Source organism: Varroa jacobsoni, unplaced genomic scaffold (genome assembly GCF_002532875.2).
Source record: "Varroa jacobsoni isolate VJ856 unplaced genomic scaffold, vjacob_1.0 scaffold_1254, whole genome shotgun sequence".
Taxonomy (NCBI): Eukaryota; Metazoa; Arthropoda; class Arachnida; order Mesostigmata; family Varroidae; genus Varroa; species Varroa jacobsoni.
The window spans coordinates 22,112-38,945 of NW_019214156.1; the positions used below are offsets into that span (position 1 = coordinate 22,112).

The 16,834-nt window shown below is 42.3% G+C and overlaps 1 long non-coding RNA gene across 2 annotated transcripts; it reads left to right on the top strand.

The window, feature by feature from the left end:
- Window positions 1–3,990: 3,990 nt before the first annotated feature.
- Window positions 3,991–15,555, top strand: LOC111268083 (uncharacterized). 2 transcript variants are annotated; one of them, XR_002684996.2, is made up of 4 exons: window positions 3,991–4,281; window positions 5,472–5,678; window positions 6,103–6,158; window positions 14,442–15,555. It is a non-coding gene; the product is annotated as an uncharacterized LOC111268083 (long non-coding RNA). The 2 variants fall into 2 exon arrangements; XR_015314052.1 differs by having other exon boundaries at window positions 5,553–5,678.
- The last annotated feature ends 1,279 nt before the right edge of the window (window positions 15,556–16,834 follow it).

A 16,834-nucleotide genomic window follows, 5' to 3' on the forward strand; every position in this document is an offset into this window, starting at 1 on the left:
GTGAAAAAACAAGTCACATCGTGCATCTACGAAGGTCTGACGAATGAAACCTATGCGGGTAGCACACGAAAATAGAAAAAAATAGCAGAAAAACGAAAGAGAGCAAAACACTGAGTTCCCAGAAGGAGCGTCACTCAAGCCATGTTGCTTGGCAATGACACACGGCAACCTCCAAGGAGTACAAGTACATGATGTGCAGAATACTGTATTTGGAACGTAATCCATTCTACAAGTCAAGCAGATGATAACGAGTATCGTGTACATGACGAGGAGAAAATTGTCGGCTTTGTTTTGTAATAAGTATACAAAGAAAACAGTGTAGGAATAGACCGATAGTATTGAGAGGTTGTGCTTTCGATCTGCCTGGTATGCAGAGCATCTCAAAACCATCAATCAGTAAGCCTACGACTAATTTTTCCATGCGCTGCATAGTAAAGCAGTAATCTTTACATGATCAATGCAGCGTCCCGTACCGCGCCGTGACTTTTCTTGTCCATTTTTTAAGTGTAGTTTTTTTTTTTCTAATCTTACTAGAATGATGGCTGGACGATGCCAGGAAGCATACTTTTATTATTTAGTAAGAAATTTTCGATTTTTTGCCTATTCTGCTTACACAAACCTTGTCTACATTGATGTATTGCTTTTCTCGTTAAATTATGTATAGCTATTTCTGTTACGGCTGGCCAGTCGCATTAGCCTCATATATGTAGATTTTCTGTTTTATAGTTCTCCATATATTATTTGTACCGACTATGTAACGTATAACAGCATTTAAGTAGCGCATTCACTGCGCATTGTAGAAGCATGTATTTTCCATTCAGCTCTCGATCTTCATGAAGCCAGCAGATGAACTTTTTTGAGGCGACCCATTCTAATAAAAACATTACCATGCTTCGATATACGGAAACGTGCGAATATCTGATTTATTGCTTGGCCGGCTACCGTACTACGCCACGTCTGACAGGTTTCATACCCGTGTGCTTGTGACGTGTGGGGTCTGATGAGATTCGGTGCTTGTCCGATGAGCGAAACAGGCTGATCAAAAAGGCCGGTAGCCGAGGCGTCACTAGGTTAAAATTAACCGTTTGAAAAGGGGCTTTGGTTCGTTTTAAGAATTCACGCGTCTTTTGTAACTACTAACCCGTTAAATTCGTCTACTATCGTTACGCAGAACGCCAAAAGAGGGTGGTTATGGACGACAGCAAGGTATTGCCATTCCTTTCATGTAGGGGTAGCGCATCAGTCGATACAGAAAGAAAACGCGGAGTCAATGACATCCCTCCTATGCACACCGATCTATTCCTACGAAAATTGTCAACCTTGCTATTTCTCTGATCAGGGTTCTTTTGCAAGAGTGGTCGATAGTCTTCGAACTCCGAATGATGACCTTCTATATATGCAGCCATTTCCGTCCACAGTTTCAATTGCAGCTTCGACCTGCAGAGTGTGCGGAAGCTTGGTACACGCTAGTGAATCGGGGACAAGAAAAGCATGCGGCGACAGACCATTGGTCCAAGTATAGTCGCTGGTGTCGATGATTCTATGCTTCTGCTCGTGTCGTGTCGATATGAAGGGGACATTTGTCTCCTTTTTTTGTTTACGTGCCGTGATCACACATATGCACTCAAGTTTCCCTGCGATTCGCCGTTACTGCTATTGATTCCGGATGCGATATGGGTACGCAAGACGAGACCTGGCGACAATAGGGAATTTCGTTTTCCTTCATTGTCCTATGGCCAGATTCGACGACGCTGCCATCCTTGCCGTCATCCAGCCACTACAATGACCAGCGCCGCCGATAAGAGGTTTATTTTCCATGGTATCAGAAGAACCTGCGACTGAAAGAAACTAGACTTAACGCACAAAGCAAAAAACAGAGCCGAACACTTGGCCTACCGAACGGAACAGGCGGAAAATCGAACCGGGCGGGCGTGCGCGGCAAGGGACATTGAAACATAGCGAATTAGATTGAGGACACACATTGAGCCGGTTTATCAGTACGATGGGGAAGTCTATTTAGTGTTTGCGTAGTGCCCTTTAAACCACAACAGTTTCTGGGAAACCAACTACCTGCAATCTGGATTACATAACTTGATTAAAATGGAAACAACATATTTCGACTCCTACGTATCTATTCGACTATGACTATTTATAGTACTGTCGTTCCAAGAAGAAAATGAGACAAGAGCATGCAAAACCTTTTAAAGCTAGCTTGCAGACAACGAACTAAAAGGTTGAAAAGGATTTTTTCGAAACGTAGCTGACCACAAACAGCGGCAATGTTGCCAGATAGGGGAGAACAAAGTCAATATTTTGTTAATAGATAAATGTCCTATATTTGTTATTATAAAAATCGTTATCTAAAAGAGTCTGCTAAAAGCACTATACCAAGAACTGAAAAAACTTGATCTGCTTATCATCTTCCATGTTGTCTTGTTGTAACTCTTTGCGTTCGTTAACTAACAGTACAGATGTAGTTGCAGACAGGCTACCGTATAGACATCTTTCAGCTGACATTAACTTTGACAGCTTCTTTATTTCTACTGTTGGTTGGCCGCCTGGTGTGGTCCTATCTGCTATTACTATGACAACTACGACTGTTGCTGCTACTGCTAGTATTGCTACCGAAATTGCCTCTCATCACGGCAATGAATTGGTGATTCCGTCTTCCGTCGGAAAGCCTTTGAGCCGCCCACGATGGCCGTTACTGCCACCTCTCTGATGAACCCTTTCGGCATTCTGATGATTTTGAGGTACAAGACTATTCACCGCCGGTGTCGATGTCACCGCCTCACTACGTTGGAGGTCCTGAGGTCGTAGCCGGACGAGTAACCTCATCTGTTCTACGTCTCTCGTCCTATATACTACAGTCCTTCTCGATCGTTGGAGGTGTGCCCACTGTCAGCTTCAAGTAATCTGCCGACAGTTGGATTGTTTCGAAACAACTACGTGAACTGCCTGACAATAATCACAGCCGCAATGATATGAACAGCAACAACAACAACACTGACAAAACAAGAATGAAGCTAGACGTTGCCGTAGCAAAGGTATAATCCGAACATATACATCAATAAAATTGCATCTTGGATCGTATACTTATTGGACAAGTCTAAGTGCTTCCCCTGTGACATGAACCCGATCGGTCAACATGAATGTGTCTCTATCCTGTCAGTGTTGAGAGTAGTAGTCCCCTCAAAGCGTCAATCGGCCCGAGGTCCAACTTGTCGACGAACAGGAGTAAACGTTTCAATAACCAGCCGTTTTCCATTGCTTTCCTATTTACCTGTTTATATCAGTATATGTACTTGCTCGTAGAAAAACTGGTAGAGCGCCGAACAAGATACCGTATAACACGCAACTACTCTAAGGCAAATATAAGAAGATTACTAGAAGCTAAATAAGAAAATTTGATATTGCGTTGCATATAACGTTGGGTATACAGTCGACAACCTAAATTTCAAAAGTTATGGTTATAAATAAATGACAACTCACAGCAATGGAGCAGCGCAAATATTTATATAGATTAAAAGCAGCAAGGTCAGCCAATAGCCGACAGCACAGTTAGTGTTAGAATATGTTACTAATCAAGATGATAAACACTTTGCCCATAGTTAGCAGAAACATAATAAAATTCATATCCTTGCAGATCAAAAGCAAGTTTTACTTTACACATGTAGCGCCATCTGTGGGAATGATCCGAACTAAGTACTGTTGCTCGAGTTGTCACCACAGGCCAAGCTGTAGCAAACGCAGAAACTATATAATAGTTTAGCCTCACGCGCAAAGACAACGTCTCAATGTGAATTTATAAACATTTGAGCCGGACTGGATAACGAAGCAGAAGGCTGGGCTGGCTAAGCTGATGTGTACGACGTGTTGCTTCCACATGGTCCAATGCCTCCTTAAGGAATCGCGTGCTTTACTCTACGGGCAACGGCATTGACACTCGATTCCATTGATACCTGAAAACACTGCCGCAGCGAACTTTATTATTGCTTGTGATGTAAAACTGTAGTGACTAAAGTGAATCATTCGAAAAGTTCGGCAGACCTAAATTACGCTGCCGATTGCGATGCTAGCTACGTGAACTAGGGATTGTAGAATTCGTTGGTAAACTTTTTAGCATCGATAGTAAGTAATCGTATCTCCGGTTGTGTGGATTATGTGAAGCTCCGGCGGCAACAATTACCATACGTCAGAGAGGAAAAGTAAGGGGATCGATAATTTCAAGTCCCAACCTGTACGGGCGTGTGCACTGCCCTTTAAAGGAAACATTTGCAGGTGCGTTACGAGTGAGCGCAACGATTCCGTTCGTCAACTATGATTGCAACTAGGTCGATCTAGATGGACGATGTCAAAGATGACAAAAACTGCCAATCGTTTTGTCTCAGTCGCCGCATAAGTTTCCAAAATCAAGTCTTTCAGGTTCGAAGGCGATGTATCAAGCTACCAACTTTTATCAGCGTCAAGAATGCCGCAACTTCCTGACGTTTTGTAATATTACGAATCCAATTCCAGCACTTGGTCCAATAACGTAAACTTAAATGTTTCAAGTAAACGTTAGTATTTTAACTTGCCGTTTCTTGTCTGCCAGAACATAATTTTTTCCCTTACAACAATTTGAATCGGCCTAAGATATACTCAGATTCACAAATCTGCGAACAAATGAAGCTCAACATTCTGTTACGTGCACATACAATGTACAATGCGCTAAAACGTATAGTTTATTATTTAGACATTATTAAAATGTTTGGGTTATCAGTATGTCTAATTTTCATTCCAACCCTTACTTAATTCTAACAAGCTCCAAGGTGAGTTGAGAGATAAATAACAATTGAGAGGAAAAATAAGAGAAGGCAACTAGGAGTTGCTTGGGGAATTGCTTTTGTTTATTCGAGAAGAAGCTATAAGTTCGTCACTGTATTTAGCATCTCTAATATTAAGCATCTCTGTCCTAACGAAGCTTTCCATCTAGCGTAAGGAAATAGAAATAACGGTTAAAAAAATGAACTTTGATTAGAAGTTGAAAGGTAAATTTGCAGAAAATTTTCTGACTTTTTCTTTTTCAGGGTTTTTGCTTTAAACTTGCCAAGTGTAATGAAAACAAATCGAACAATGATATAAAGGTCCGTTCACTTTTCCAGTGTGTTAGTAAAAGACTGGTTCGGTTTACATTAAGCATCCCAGTATTTTCCCGGTTTGAAATCATACTTTGTCCACGTAATAAACTTGATTTCAACTACGAACTACAAACTAAACCGATACAGAATGCGTTTTTTTGGTTTAATTAGAAGCATGAAACCGTTTACGTGTGTCGATCTCAAAAAAAAAGGCAGCAATCATAGATGAGTCGTTCGAAATTTCCAATAACATTAGATCATCAATGCTATCTTGCAGTATAATCAGGCCTTCAAAGAAAAACCGTGCGAACCGTATTTTCAGCCTAATAAAGATGATGGCCTCCTCTGCAGGTAACGGCCTACAGTTAGCAACTGATCAGACTCGCTGCTATGAATAATAATGGTTAAAGCCTTCCTGTTGGATGCACACAGGCTCAATTCTCGTCGTTTCGTGTACTAATCCTGATGGCCAGCAATGGTATGCCCTCTTCTCGAGTTTGCTGCCAGCCTCGTTAAGCGCTCTTACAAGTTTCGGCATCAACGTTTCCGGCATAACAGGTAGCTACGAGCCTATTACCTGGCCATTTGCTTCTTACCTATTTGCCTATGTATCGTTATAATGGTCACGTGTTCTTGTTGTTAATGCAGAATACCTTCGACGCGTGCCTTTTCTATTACAAGCACAACCTTTCAAGATAGCACAAAAATAAAAGACCTTTATGGAATAGTTGAATGTTTGCATCAATATCCAATAATAGAAATGGTAGTTCTGTGCATCGGTCACCATTTAGCGATGTTGGCAATCTCTAGGCCACACCGATGTATACGCAATGCGTTCTGCTATTCTTTGTGCCACAAGCACATTATTCCAGTGGTCTATTTCCAGTTGTCAAATTACAAAAGAAGAACCGTCCATTTTAATTCTGACCCACACAAATAAGTCAGATTTGAAATTTAACGTAGAAAATACGTACGCTTACAGATATACACGCCCATCACTACACCTATATATTCGAAGATATGCGTTAGGAGTCTTTGGTAAGTAAATTCGTTTCATATCTACGAATACACGCGCCAGACGAGACGCCTCTCGCTTCAGTCAATCCGCTCATACACCGTCAATAGTCGCTCATTCTCGTCATCATAGCCATTCGCTATTCGGTATCCGGTACTGCCAATATCCTGAGCAGCGGCAGCGATGCCGGCTACAGCAAGTCGAATATCCACAAGATCTCTGACCTGACGTAATATAACTGCTTCTGCGGTGGTATAGGACGTCGGATGACATCCGATGCGGCGGTTGAATTGATACAGAGCAGTCAAACAGCAGCCGACAGCCAGCTCCAGTGTTTTTCATCTATCCCATCTGTCCTTGTGGTTAGATCCATCGAATAACACAGCCACTACGTAGAATAACAAAACAGCAATAGTAGCAGCCGTAGCCGCAAAAAAAAACACCCAGCATAAGAAAAACGAAAAATAGAAGAAGGAAAGCAAGAAATCGAATCGACCTTACAGCCACTAGAATCCAATCGGATCCAACTATTAGTGGAAGCCACGCTCGTCCATCATGCGATCATCCGTCGCGGAGCGTATTTCTTGACTGGCGCACTTCGCTCCTGCGACTGCTTCATAGACTCGTTGCTTAATTGGCGGTGGCAGCAGCAGCATCAGAGCGGCACGCTCAGTGCCAACAAGCCAAAATGAAGATCATACCTGCCTACACATTTTCCTCTAGCTTTTTTTAAGCTATAGCCAACGATACGTATGATGAGAGGTATTTAGAACAGGTAGGTTAAATGCAATCCTTCGCGCGCAGCAGCGATCTTGCCCGCCGCAGATTTCCTCATGCTATCGTAGAGATGTTGTTGATAATAGTTCTGCCCCGCTGTCCTGCATTAGGCAGTCGATATGTACGCCTCCTGTCGCCGATAGCAGTATTGCCTTTTAGGCCGCAGTGGTGGTGCTCAGCTGCTGTGTAAAGCCGGCAGACGTTTTTTTCGAGCGGTGGGTACCTCTAGCGATTGTGAATAGCTAATGACGACTCCGTGATTTAAATTATCGCGCCACGTGCCAGACGACGTGGCAGAAAAGACCCGAGAATTACAAACGAAAATTAGATTAGGACCGTTAAGATGAATTGTTCGAATCAGACACAACAAAGAAGACCATCGATGTTGACCTGGGCGGAGATGGCTGAGAGGAAGCAAGTTTAGGCTGTAGTCTGGGAGACTAGCGATTGTCATCGATGGATTGAGCGATGACGAAAAAACTAGTTCATTTGTAATTGCTAACACGAGTCTCAGCTCTGTTTTAGGATAATTCGCTTTGATTGAAGGGCCTGACGGCGACAAACGGACCCGCTAGCGATGGTAAAGCAGCACATCGAGTAAACGTCGTAAATGTTGAAAACCAGCAGGGATTCAGAACAGAGTCGATCAGCATCGTACGGCGAAGTGGGAACGCTGAAAGTAAAGCGGTGTATTTGTCTTTCGTCATTGTTACATTCAAGACGAGTTCTTACCTGTGTCATTTTTGCCTTATCTGAGGTTGAAACATTTTAGACTGTCAATTCCATACAGATTTTTTATGGACTAGGCTTATATCGAAGGTTTGAAGGCTTGGCAGATCGGGAACTTCATTCGATTTGAGGCGCAAAACATCACGAGACACGATGAAAGTGACAGACAGCTCAAAATGCAGTTACGTTATTTTATAGCTTGTGTCGTACCGTCTCCGCTAAGTTGAGGAAGCAGCATTTTCTCGATTATGTTGTTCTTACTTGCTAAAAGTCGCAAAGCTAGATAAATGTTACGGGTTACTCAGGCAACAGTGGACATTACTGGTTGTCGAGTTGTGGGTTGTGTTACTTGCTCTCTGATGACGTTCCCTGAGGAGTGGCCATTACTTACTAGCCCTGAGTCTTTTTGAAGAGGACAGCAATATACGGGTGTCCTACTAGGTTGCGTATTTATTAAATGACTCAATAACGAACTGCCAGTCCGCTACTTACTAGCTTGTACTGATACCGACAGATCGTCGATATGAACACGTTATGTGCTACATGTGTGTTATCGAAGTAATACAAGGTAATGGAAATGTGGCCATTTGCTTTACATGTGCTAGTTTATTGTTAAGAGTCTAGACCATATAGCAAAAACATACGCATGATTGGTGGTAATTCTCTAAGAGAGCGTTGGCTTAATTTTAACTTACTCATGACATCCTATGAGGGACAAGTGTTGGATTGTTGCTTCACCAGCTGAAGCAAGGTGTGACTATTTCTAAATGTACTCCGCTGTATTTGAGATCACATCTCCTCTCGTTTGGTGCGATTATAGGGCGAGTACCGTATTGTAATACGACTCGTAACTTGTACGGTGCTGTAGACGCCTGAATGACCTGACGTCTTCGTCGAATCCTTTTTGTTGTTCTTTCGATCAGGCTCATATCAAGTCACTTACGGGCCCATAGCTTCGAATAGCATTGTGACATCAGTGCCAAATGACCACAGCACACCCTATCAAAGCCCTCCCCAGCTCGTAACACTCGTCCTCTCTTTCTTTTGCGAAGTCAAAATAATAATGAAGCTACACGGTCTTTTCTAATGCTTTTGATGCCACAAAAGTGTCCGTTGGATTTTATCCATCCGTCAGCACCAGATAATATCATAGAACCAACTGAGAAAAGCGTAGCACATCGCTTGTTGTGAATGGTGAAAACAAAATTTGAATGATCAATGCTAAGCTCAAAGTAACTGTCTTTCTCTGCCTTTCCCTGCGTTCGCGGCCGGAGATTTTCTGAGGATTGGGTTCACCGACCCGTCGAATCACGCGCTGAAGCCGTCTCCTTCTACTTGGAACCAAGACCGACTACACCTTTACTGTTGTCAATGGGCTGTTTCTTCAACTAAACTCGTTCGTTCGCTCAAAGCGACTTTAGGTAACGAACTCCTGCCGTCCCGTTGTGTTGAGCTACGAACCCACTGCTATCGCGTTTGCTAGCGCCCTCCCACTGCTGCTTTTGCCCGTCGAAGCAGTCTCGTCACGCCGTTCCCGTTGGCTCTTTGTCATTGTGGTAATCCTCGGCACCTTCGCCTAACCTAAACAATGTCGAGGGCTCTCATGGCCGTTCTCCGCCTTTTATTCCAATAGCAGTCATCGCTCACATAAACAGTTTGCATTGATGAGAAGCAGCACGCAGAAACAAAGACCTTACTAGACTCTCTTTCTTATCGCGAGAATGTTGCCTCCGTCCCTTAACCTAACCGAACTCTTAGCTATTGTTCTCTGAAAACCTTCATGAAAAAGATCCCAATTTATCTTTTAATCTCCTGCTAGTGAACGAGGGCGCAAGACGTTCTGTCAACGCCTGACGTTTACCTACTCTGCATACATGCCCATGTTCCTTTTTCGACGTTCTTGTGGAAGAGGCTTCGGGCTTACGATATTCAAAACCACTAGACGCTCATGGTCCGGAAAAATATCCTGTATACTGTGTCAGAATGTGGTTTTCCTTGCAATTTAGCAAAATATTAGTGTGTAAGCAGCACAAGAAGAGAAAATCTTTAAAGAGAAGGAAGAAGACAATGAGAGAACATGGAAACGAAGCGGTTTCACAAATATACCTTGCCACTCTTGGCACAGACAGACGTCGTTCAGCATTAGTCAGCCCGAAAGGGTGTAGAAGGTGACCAAGAGTAACGCATAGGGGGCATTGTGACGACGGAGGACTATGAAACTTGCCGCCGGCGGCCTGGCTAAGAGGTTCGTATTGATATCCGTCTATCAGCTTAGTCGTATTGAATGCTGAAAAATAACATTTTAAAGTCACAGACAGGTTATCATTGCTTCAGTGGCATAAGCCGAGGCCCCGCAGCGCAAAAAAGTACACATAAGTATAAACCTGCCTGGGAAGAGCTCGACCGAAAATGAATTTGCGTAGTAGTTTGTTACACCGTAAGAGTCGGCTAAGTCCATGGTTCGATACTTTAAGCCAATATAATATGTTAATTCTATTACTAACTCAAAAAGTGACAAAGCGCTAGGTAGCATTCTATTATCAAATGGCTATGTTACGGTATAATAAATGTATAGTATATTTCTGTTGAAGCTAACTACGGATCAGTATCACAGTATTTTTGGTCTTCCTTAATGACTAATAAGATTGCAGCCATTTGACATACCGTAGACTGAATCACATAGACTGGTTAAGGCACTGCTAATCCGACTGACTGAAATAACGATTACGTTGAAGTACACTATAAATATACAACACGGCGGTACACTGCAGACGTTAGGCTCTATTGCTACACTGATGCGTTATATAGTTTAGACAAATATAGTAGAAGGAGTCTTGCAGATGCATTCAAAATACTATTTCTACTGTATATACGAAGTATATTGGGTACTGAAAGCTAACAAAATCTATCTATTGACACCTGTTTATCAAGAAACACAACTTTTTAGTTATGTAGTATGGCTCAACAGCATTGTAAACATTACCTCTACTCTTAAACGGAATCTAAAATTGAATGGAAGATTGTTTGAAGAATCAGCAGCTTCCTTCTATTCACCAATAAACTTCGATAATTTTCTTGTATCTAAGGGTACCATCTCCCATGAAACATACTGAGATTGCTCCTGTTTTATATATATATACATATGTATACCTGTGTGTGTGGAGATAAGGATGCAAAATGAAGTATCAAGCGGCGTAATGTTAACATTGATTTTAACTCTCCACTTTACTACTAGAGTAATCTATTGATGAAAAGCATTTTGTGCTGAAGTGAGCCATTAACGGCCTATCGCCTCACGATGATGGCGAAGACGATCGTGTACGTACACGTCGCTGACTCAATTTCGGTGAAGAATGGCTTTCAATTCATAGACCACCCATCACGACAGCTCGACAGCCCTGTGTTGTTCCTGTTTTCTCCCGCACCGTTGTTGCGTGTGTGCTTCATTGAAAATTCTTCTTTTGCCTTTATTGGCAGAAGCTGATAGAAACTGAGCCGAGAGCGATTTCGATTTTATAGATAGACACACGTGTGAAATTGTACAGATTTATATTCAAGCTTGTCATTGGCAAGCAGACGGTTATCAGCGTAACAATGTGATACTGGCAATCTGGACTCCCAGGCAATTGCGTTCTCTCGGTGCGTTGTAGGTAGCATTATAATGGCGAACAGGGGGGCGTTGACGTCAATCCTATACGGAACACGCAAACGAGCCTATGCGAAGACATGCTGACGTTATGCGACAAAATCAGTAGATAGGACGCCGTTAATGACTCTGATCTCAACTCATTCAGAGCTTCCGCACTCATTGATTAAATCAGCTTCAATGAGAGGAACTTCAGATAGCTGCAGTTATTTTTGTTGTTGTCTTTGCCGTTAAAATGGTTGACTTCCCTTTACCTTATTGATCTTCGGCTATTTTGATACTAGCGATTCGATCGCACGATTAAATCAAGTGCCCATTAGCAAGCTGTTTTTGTGAGGCTTGTCGATAAAACCATTTGAAACTTCTTCGATTTTAGATATTTAGTCTGTAAATATTGTATTATTTTTAGTAAAAATTAATTTTTAATAAAAAATGTTCATGTCCTTACTTACCACCCGGCGAAATGTTTGACTGCGTATATATTGTCCATCTCGAGACAAAACTTTTCGGTATATCTTACAATAAAGTCATTTAAATAAACTTGTTTCAGTAAACATAAAGTCCAAAACGATGTAGTTATGGAGTTGTATTTGAGAGTTCATTCATTTTAAACTTTAACTTCTTAATGGAGGATAATCCGGTCGAATTTCAAAGCATACGTTTAATTTCTGAACTTCCTTAATTTCCATAAAAACTTCTGATGATTCATCTCGACTTGCCACGAAGGAGAGGCGCTGGTTAGAAGAAAGCTGGCCAATATTATAATACCAACTAGGCACAGGCGGATATACCGGCAATCGCGTAAATAAATATCTGTTAGTATATCGTCGGCAAGAGAAATACATACGTGAATTGTCTTTGGGTTTTCTGTTGTTGAGGCACTCAAGCCAATTTGATCTCAGAGGCGGAATAAACCCAATGATGCATACCATTGAACAATCAAAGGCCTGGGAGTCGGAGGTGCACGATAATAAGGTTACCTAGTTGAAAGATGCTTATTCATTTTAGCTATGGCAACTATACTGCACGCTTCTCTATGTACGTAGACCTCAGTTGAAATGCATACAAATCTAGCGGTGCTGCTGCTTCGGCTAACTTTTGACATTTCTACCGCTCTGTCTTTCCTATATTGTGCCTACGATAGTGGAAGATCTGACATGCATGAGTGTTTTACTGACGTGACGCTTTGTTAATAGTGTGCCTCATTCATGTGGCGGTATTCAGCAGCGACAAGCACGACGATGACAATAACAACGACAACAGCAACGCCAACGGGAGCAGTGGCGGCAACTACAACGATATATTCATTCGGCCAGACTCTCAAACTCTGAGAGAGGAAAGCTGAGGTCCCCAGACTCATATATAGTCAGTGACCGACTACAGCCAGATAGCTAAATGGCAAGCGAAGACGATAACATACCTCGCTAGGGACACGAACGAAATGATACGGCGGTGAACAACTAGAAAACCAAATATCCAATGCTACCACATCTCTCCCTATTTTTCTTGTTTCTTTCCTTTATGATTCATACGAAAGCTAAACTAGAAATCTAACTGTGAGGTACGTATTGACCATCGTATGCTTCATTTGACGATAACTCCACTGTTGTTCGTCGGTCGTGATGCAACCAAGTCGATTGCTGCCGTCCCTGTGTCGACTGGTGTTAGAAACATGGCGGAGAGGGTCGAATGAGATCTAAGCAACAGTGGCGATATATTCAAACAGAACCAGTGAGCCTTGGGTTCCACGATCCCACTAACGCTAGGAAAAGTCATGGAAGCAATGGAGTCTATCTAGGTCGTAGGTGCATGCTGGTTAGGCATTTTGTAATAGCCAGGCTATAGGTCTATAGATGTCTGGACGACTTTGACGTGCCTTAAGGTTTCAACTGTGTCGCATTTCTTTATAGCGTACCTCTGTGACTACTGCCCCCGTATTTCGCTGTTATACTGCTTTCGCTAATACTCGTTACCCCAGTTTCTCTTTTCTTCTTCAAAGCTTTTGCAACCTAAAGCACAGAAGAAGATTGAATAGGTAGAATTAACGAAGAGTGAGCGGCTTCGAAAAACGCCAAGCACACGTCTATTGTCGTCGAGCGGACATTTTGATGGGTGTCTATGAGGCTGACGGCGCGTTTGTTTCGTTGATGGTGTAGTAGTTCAACGCATGAATTCGACACACGGAACTCGGTGGATGCAAAATAGAGGCTAGGTAGAGACCATCCGCCAACTGTCTTAGTCCATTCGACCTATTTATTTTTTGTTACGGTCCTAAAATACAGACTCTTATCCTCCGTTAGGACTACAGAAAGAGCGAAATGGCTAAGTGGAGACCAATATAGCGTAAGTAAGAGCAAAAAAAAAAGGACCACGTGGATAGCTGCCGGACAGTTCCTCCTAGTTCCAGGCTGTCGAAGTTGCCTAATGAAGGTAAGAAGACTGCACGGAAAAAAGCAAACGAAAAGTTGCATTTAAGCGGCGCCGGGACGCAGAGAATCAGAATTCGCTATTCGCACAGAACAGATGAAATACTCCATATTTCATGATAGAAACTATTACTACTAAGAAGCATATAGGGTAATAGACGCGATCCGCAGGAATACGTTTGTTGTGATTATCTACTAGCTGCATTCGGTCGCAGTCCGCAGTGGGGGGATTAACAAGCATTTTTCAATTTGCGTAACGTCAATTGCACGCTGATGTTATTCACTGTAAGTTTGTCTATTCGCCGGAATATTTTCAGTGAAAATTAAAAAAATGTTCGATACTGGTATTACGAAATACTCATTTTACATGAATACATAAAAAAAAAAAAAGCATGTTTTACTGCGTTCGTAGAGGGTGTACACCCTCAGAGCGACTATGGAAAGGCAGAGCTCTCGAAGCATATCTAGACATGTCTCATATGTCAACGTGTGTACAATTGCTTGGACACTACAGACACGCAGCAGTAGCAGCATCGGCAGACAAACCCTTATAGCTCATGCTATGCTTCTAAAACCTTCCCCGATCATTCGAACCATGAATATAAAATATACTAAGCAGGTACATGCACATTATAGTCGGTAAATTATTTAATTTAGAATAACATTATCGTTCTTTCTATTTTTTGTGAACTACTACATGTAACTTTTCATTTATTTAATTTTTTCAGATCCGTCGTGCCGATTTATCCTACCTCTTCTATTTGATAATATTTCCGCTAAATCCCACCTATATTCTGCTAAATTACTACACCTCAAAAACCCTGAGTCGTCAATATAACACAGGCGGCCGTGGCATCCGATTTATTCCACATTAAACCTTATTCTGCTTACTTCGACATCGAATAGGTCGTACGTCAGCGGCAGTATCGTAGAGCGTCACCCTACAAGTCACTTGCCTTAATTCCTCCTAGACGCTCCCATTGCTCCTTGCGAAAACTGTAGAGACGACATAAGCATATCATGCAGTGCAGAGTCTGCCCGTTCTCAGCAAAATAAACTCTCTATCTTCAGACGGCCACCACGATCAAAAACTACAGTGTTTGTGTGCATACGCTCCTTGCGTGTGGCGCCCAAACCGAGACGTGACCAATGAGATCTCGCGGGCACCAAATTCTCGTTCTTCCTAGTCCGTTTCTGCCAGAGATGCTTGCCGACAGTTTCAGATATGAATATCAGGCGAAACACCCGCTCAGGACTGGTGGCGGCAGACTCGTGCGCAGACCTCGACTTTCTCGTTTCGATGACATTTCTTTTAGCTTCAACAACGCCCGACCCAACAGTCCATGGATAAGCTCGTAGTGAACGAGTAAGGAGGGCGCACAGCACACGCATACCTCAGAACTTAAGCAAGGTCCGGCAGGTCCACGTGTCCAGGCACGATCCTTTGCTGGCTGCCTTGCTCTATTCAGTCACTGTTCAGAGAACCAGCAATAAAGGCAAGGCTGCTGGAAATATGTTACACCTCCCACGAGCACAGCCACGCATTCTTAACAACAGCTTTTTCCCTTGTCAACTTTTACGTCCGGCGTATTCCTACTAACCCATCGTACAAAACCAACTCATTCCACAACTATAATCATAACAACGATAACCTGGTCCCCAATCTAGACCAAAGGAAGACCGACCCCTCTATTATATCCTGTTGTCTTTCCTGTCTTCTACGCGCGCTAGTCCACTCAGATTCCAACAATTTGCCAACGTCGACATGTAATTAGCCATTAGGGACGATTTACGATTTGGATTAGTAGTTAATGGTTAGCTTACAAAGAGTGAAAAACGAAATCTATAACGTTCATATGTATGATTGCTCGTGGTAAATTAGAGCTAAATATAACAATTTACAGTTTCCTTCATCAGGTGTGACCTAGCTGTCTAGACCTTACGCTATCACATATTAGTAGTCCTGATATCTATCTATTCATGATATGGAAAGACGTGAAAAAATACAAATAGAGATTTTAAACAACTGCTTTGTCGGACCGTAAGCACCTCGTTAACTCGCCTTCAATGCCTTTCACACAAGTATTGGCCTGCGACGGTTATCCTACCGCCTTTGAAGGCTAGAAAACGACCTGCTATTTTAAGATCGCTAGTAATAGTAAGTGAAACATCATAAATCTGTGTGCTTTCGTAGAATACAACTGATATTATTAACCATTAACATTAACCATTTTTAAAATTTTTTTTCACACCATCAATAACACCGATTGGTTACCTACGTCGACCGTAAAGCTCGTGATTCTGCTAACAAATCTTTTGTACAATCCCATTTTGTGCCGTAGTCGACACCGACTTGCATAAAACTCTGACATGGTAAATATTACACACGGCGAGACGTAGATGTACGTTACCGGCATACTAAGTTTCTTCGTGGTCGGTGTGCTTCGAGTCACGCTCAAGTCATCAGCATCAGCTAAGGCCTTTGAATAACTGTTGTGCTTAGTTAGGCGACAGTAATAATTGTACTACACTACCTCAAATCTGAATCGATCGAGCTGGAAGGTCAGCCTGTATGAAAAATGGCTACGTGTTTATACACATTCGCCATTCGCGCACATCGATTATCTCCGAAGCCGGCATTCGACTGGGGACTGGTTGTCTCATTCTATCAAACTGTCTTAGCCAGTTTATTACAAATATCTGCTTCTGTTATATGGGGTAAGCGTAACTAGACATTGGCTTAATCCAAGAGGCCAGATCTACTTAGGCCGATCTACTGAATATATCTTTGGCCCCACAAAAGCTAATCGCCTACTCAGAGAATGTCCTATTCCGCCGATACCACAGGAACACGCAGTAACAAGGTATACAGTTAGTTTGTATCTTTTTCTATTCAGCAAGTGAAAAAGATTATTCGTAGCATTTAATATTTTACAAATATCTATTCTACTTTGTCGCTCGCTACAAAATCTTCCCTATAGTCGCTGGACAGTGTGACACAACATACTCGGACGTCACACTTTAATCCACTCCATAATGTCGTACCCTTGTCCCCTGTTGGCTGGCCTAGAGGCTTTCAGAGCCCTATGTTTATTGGAATAACGTACTCAATAATGTATCT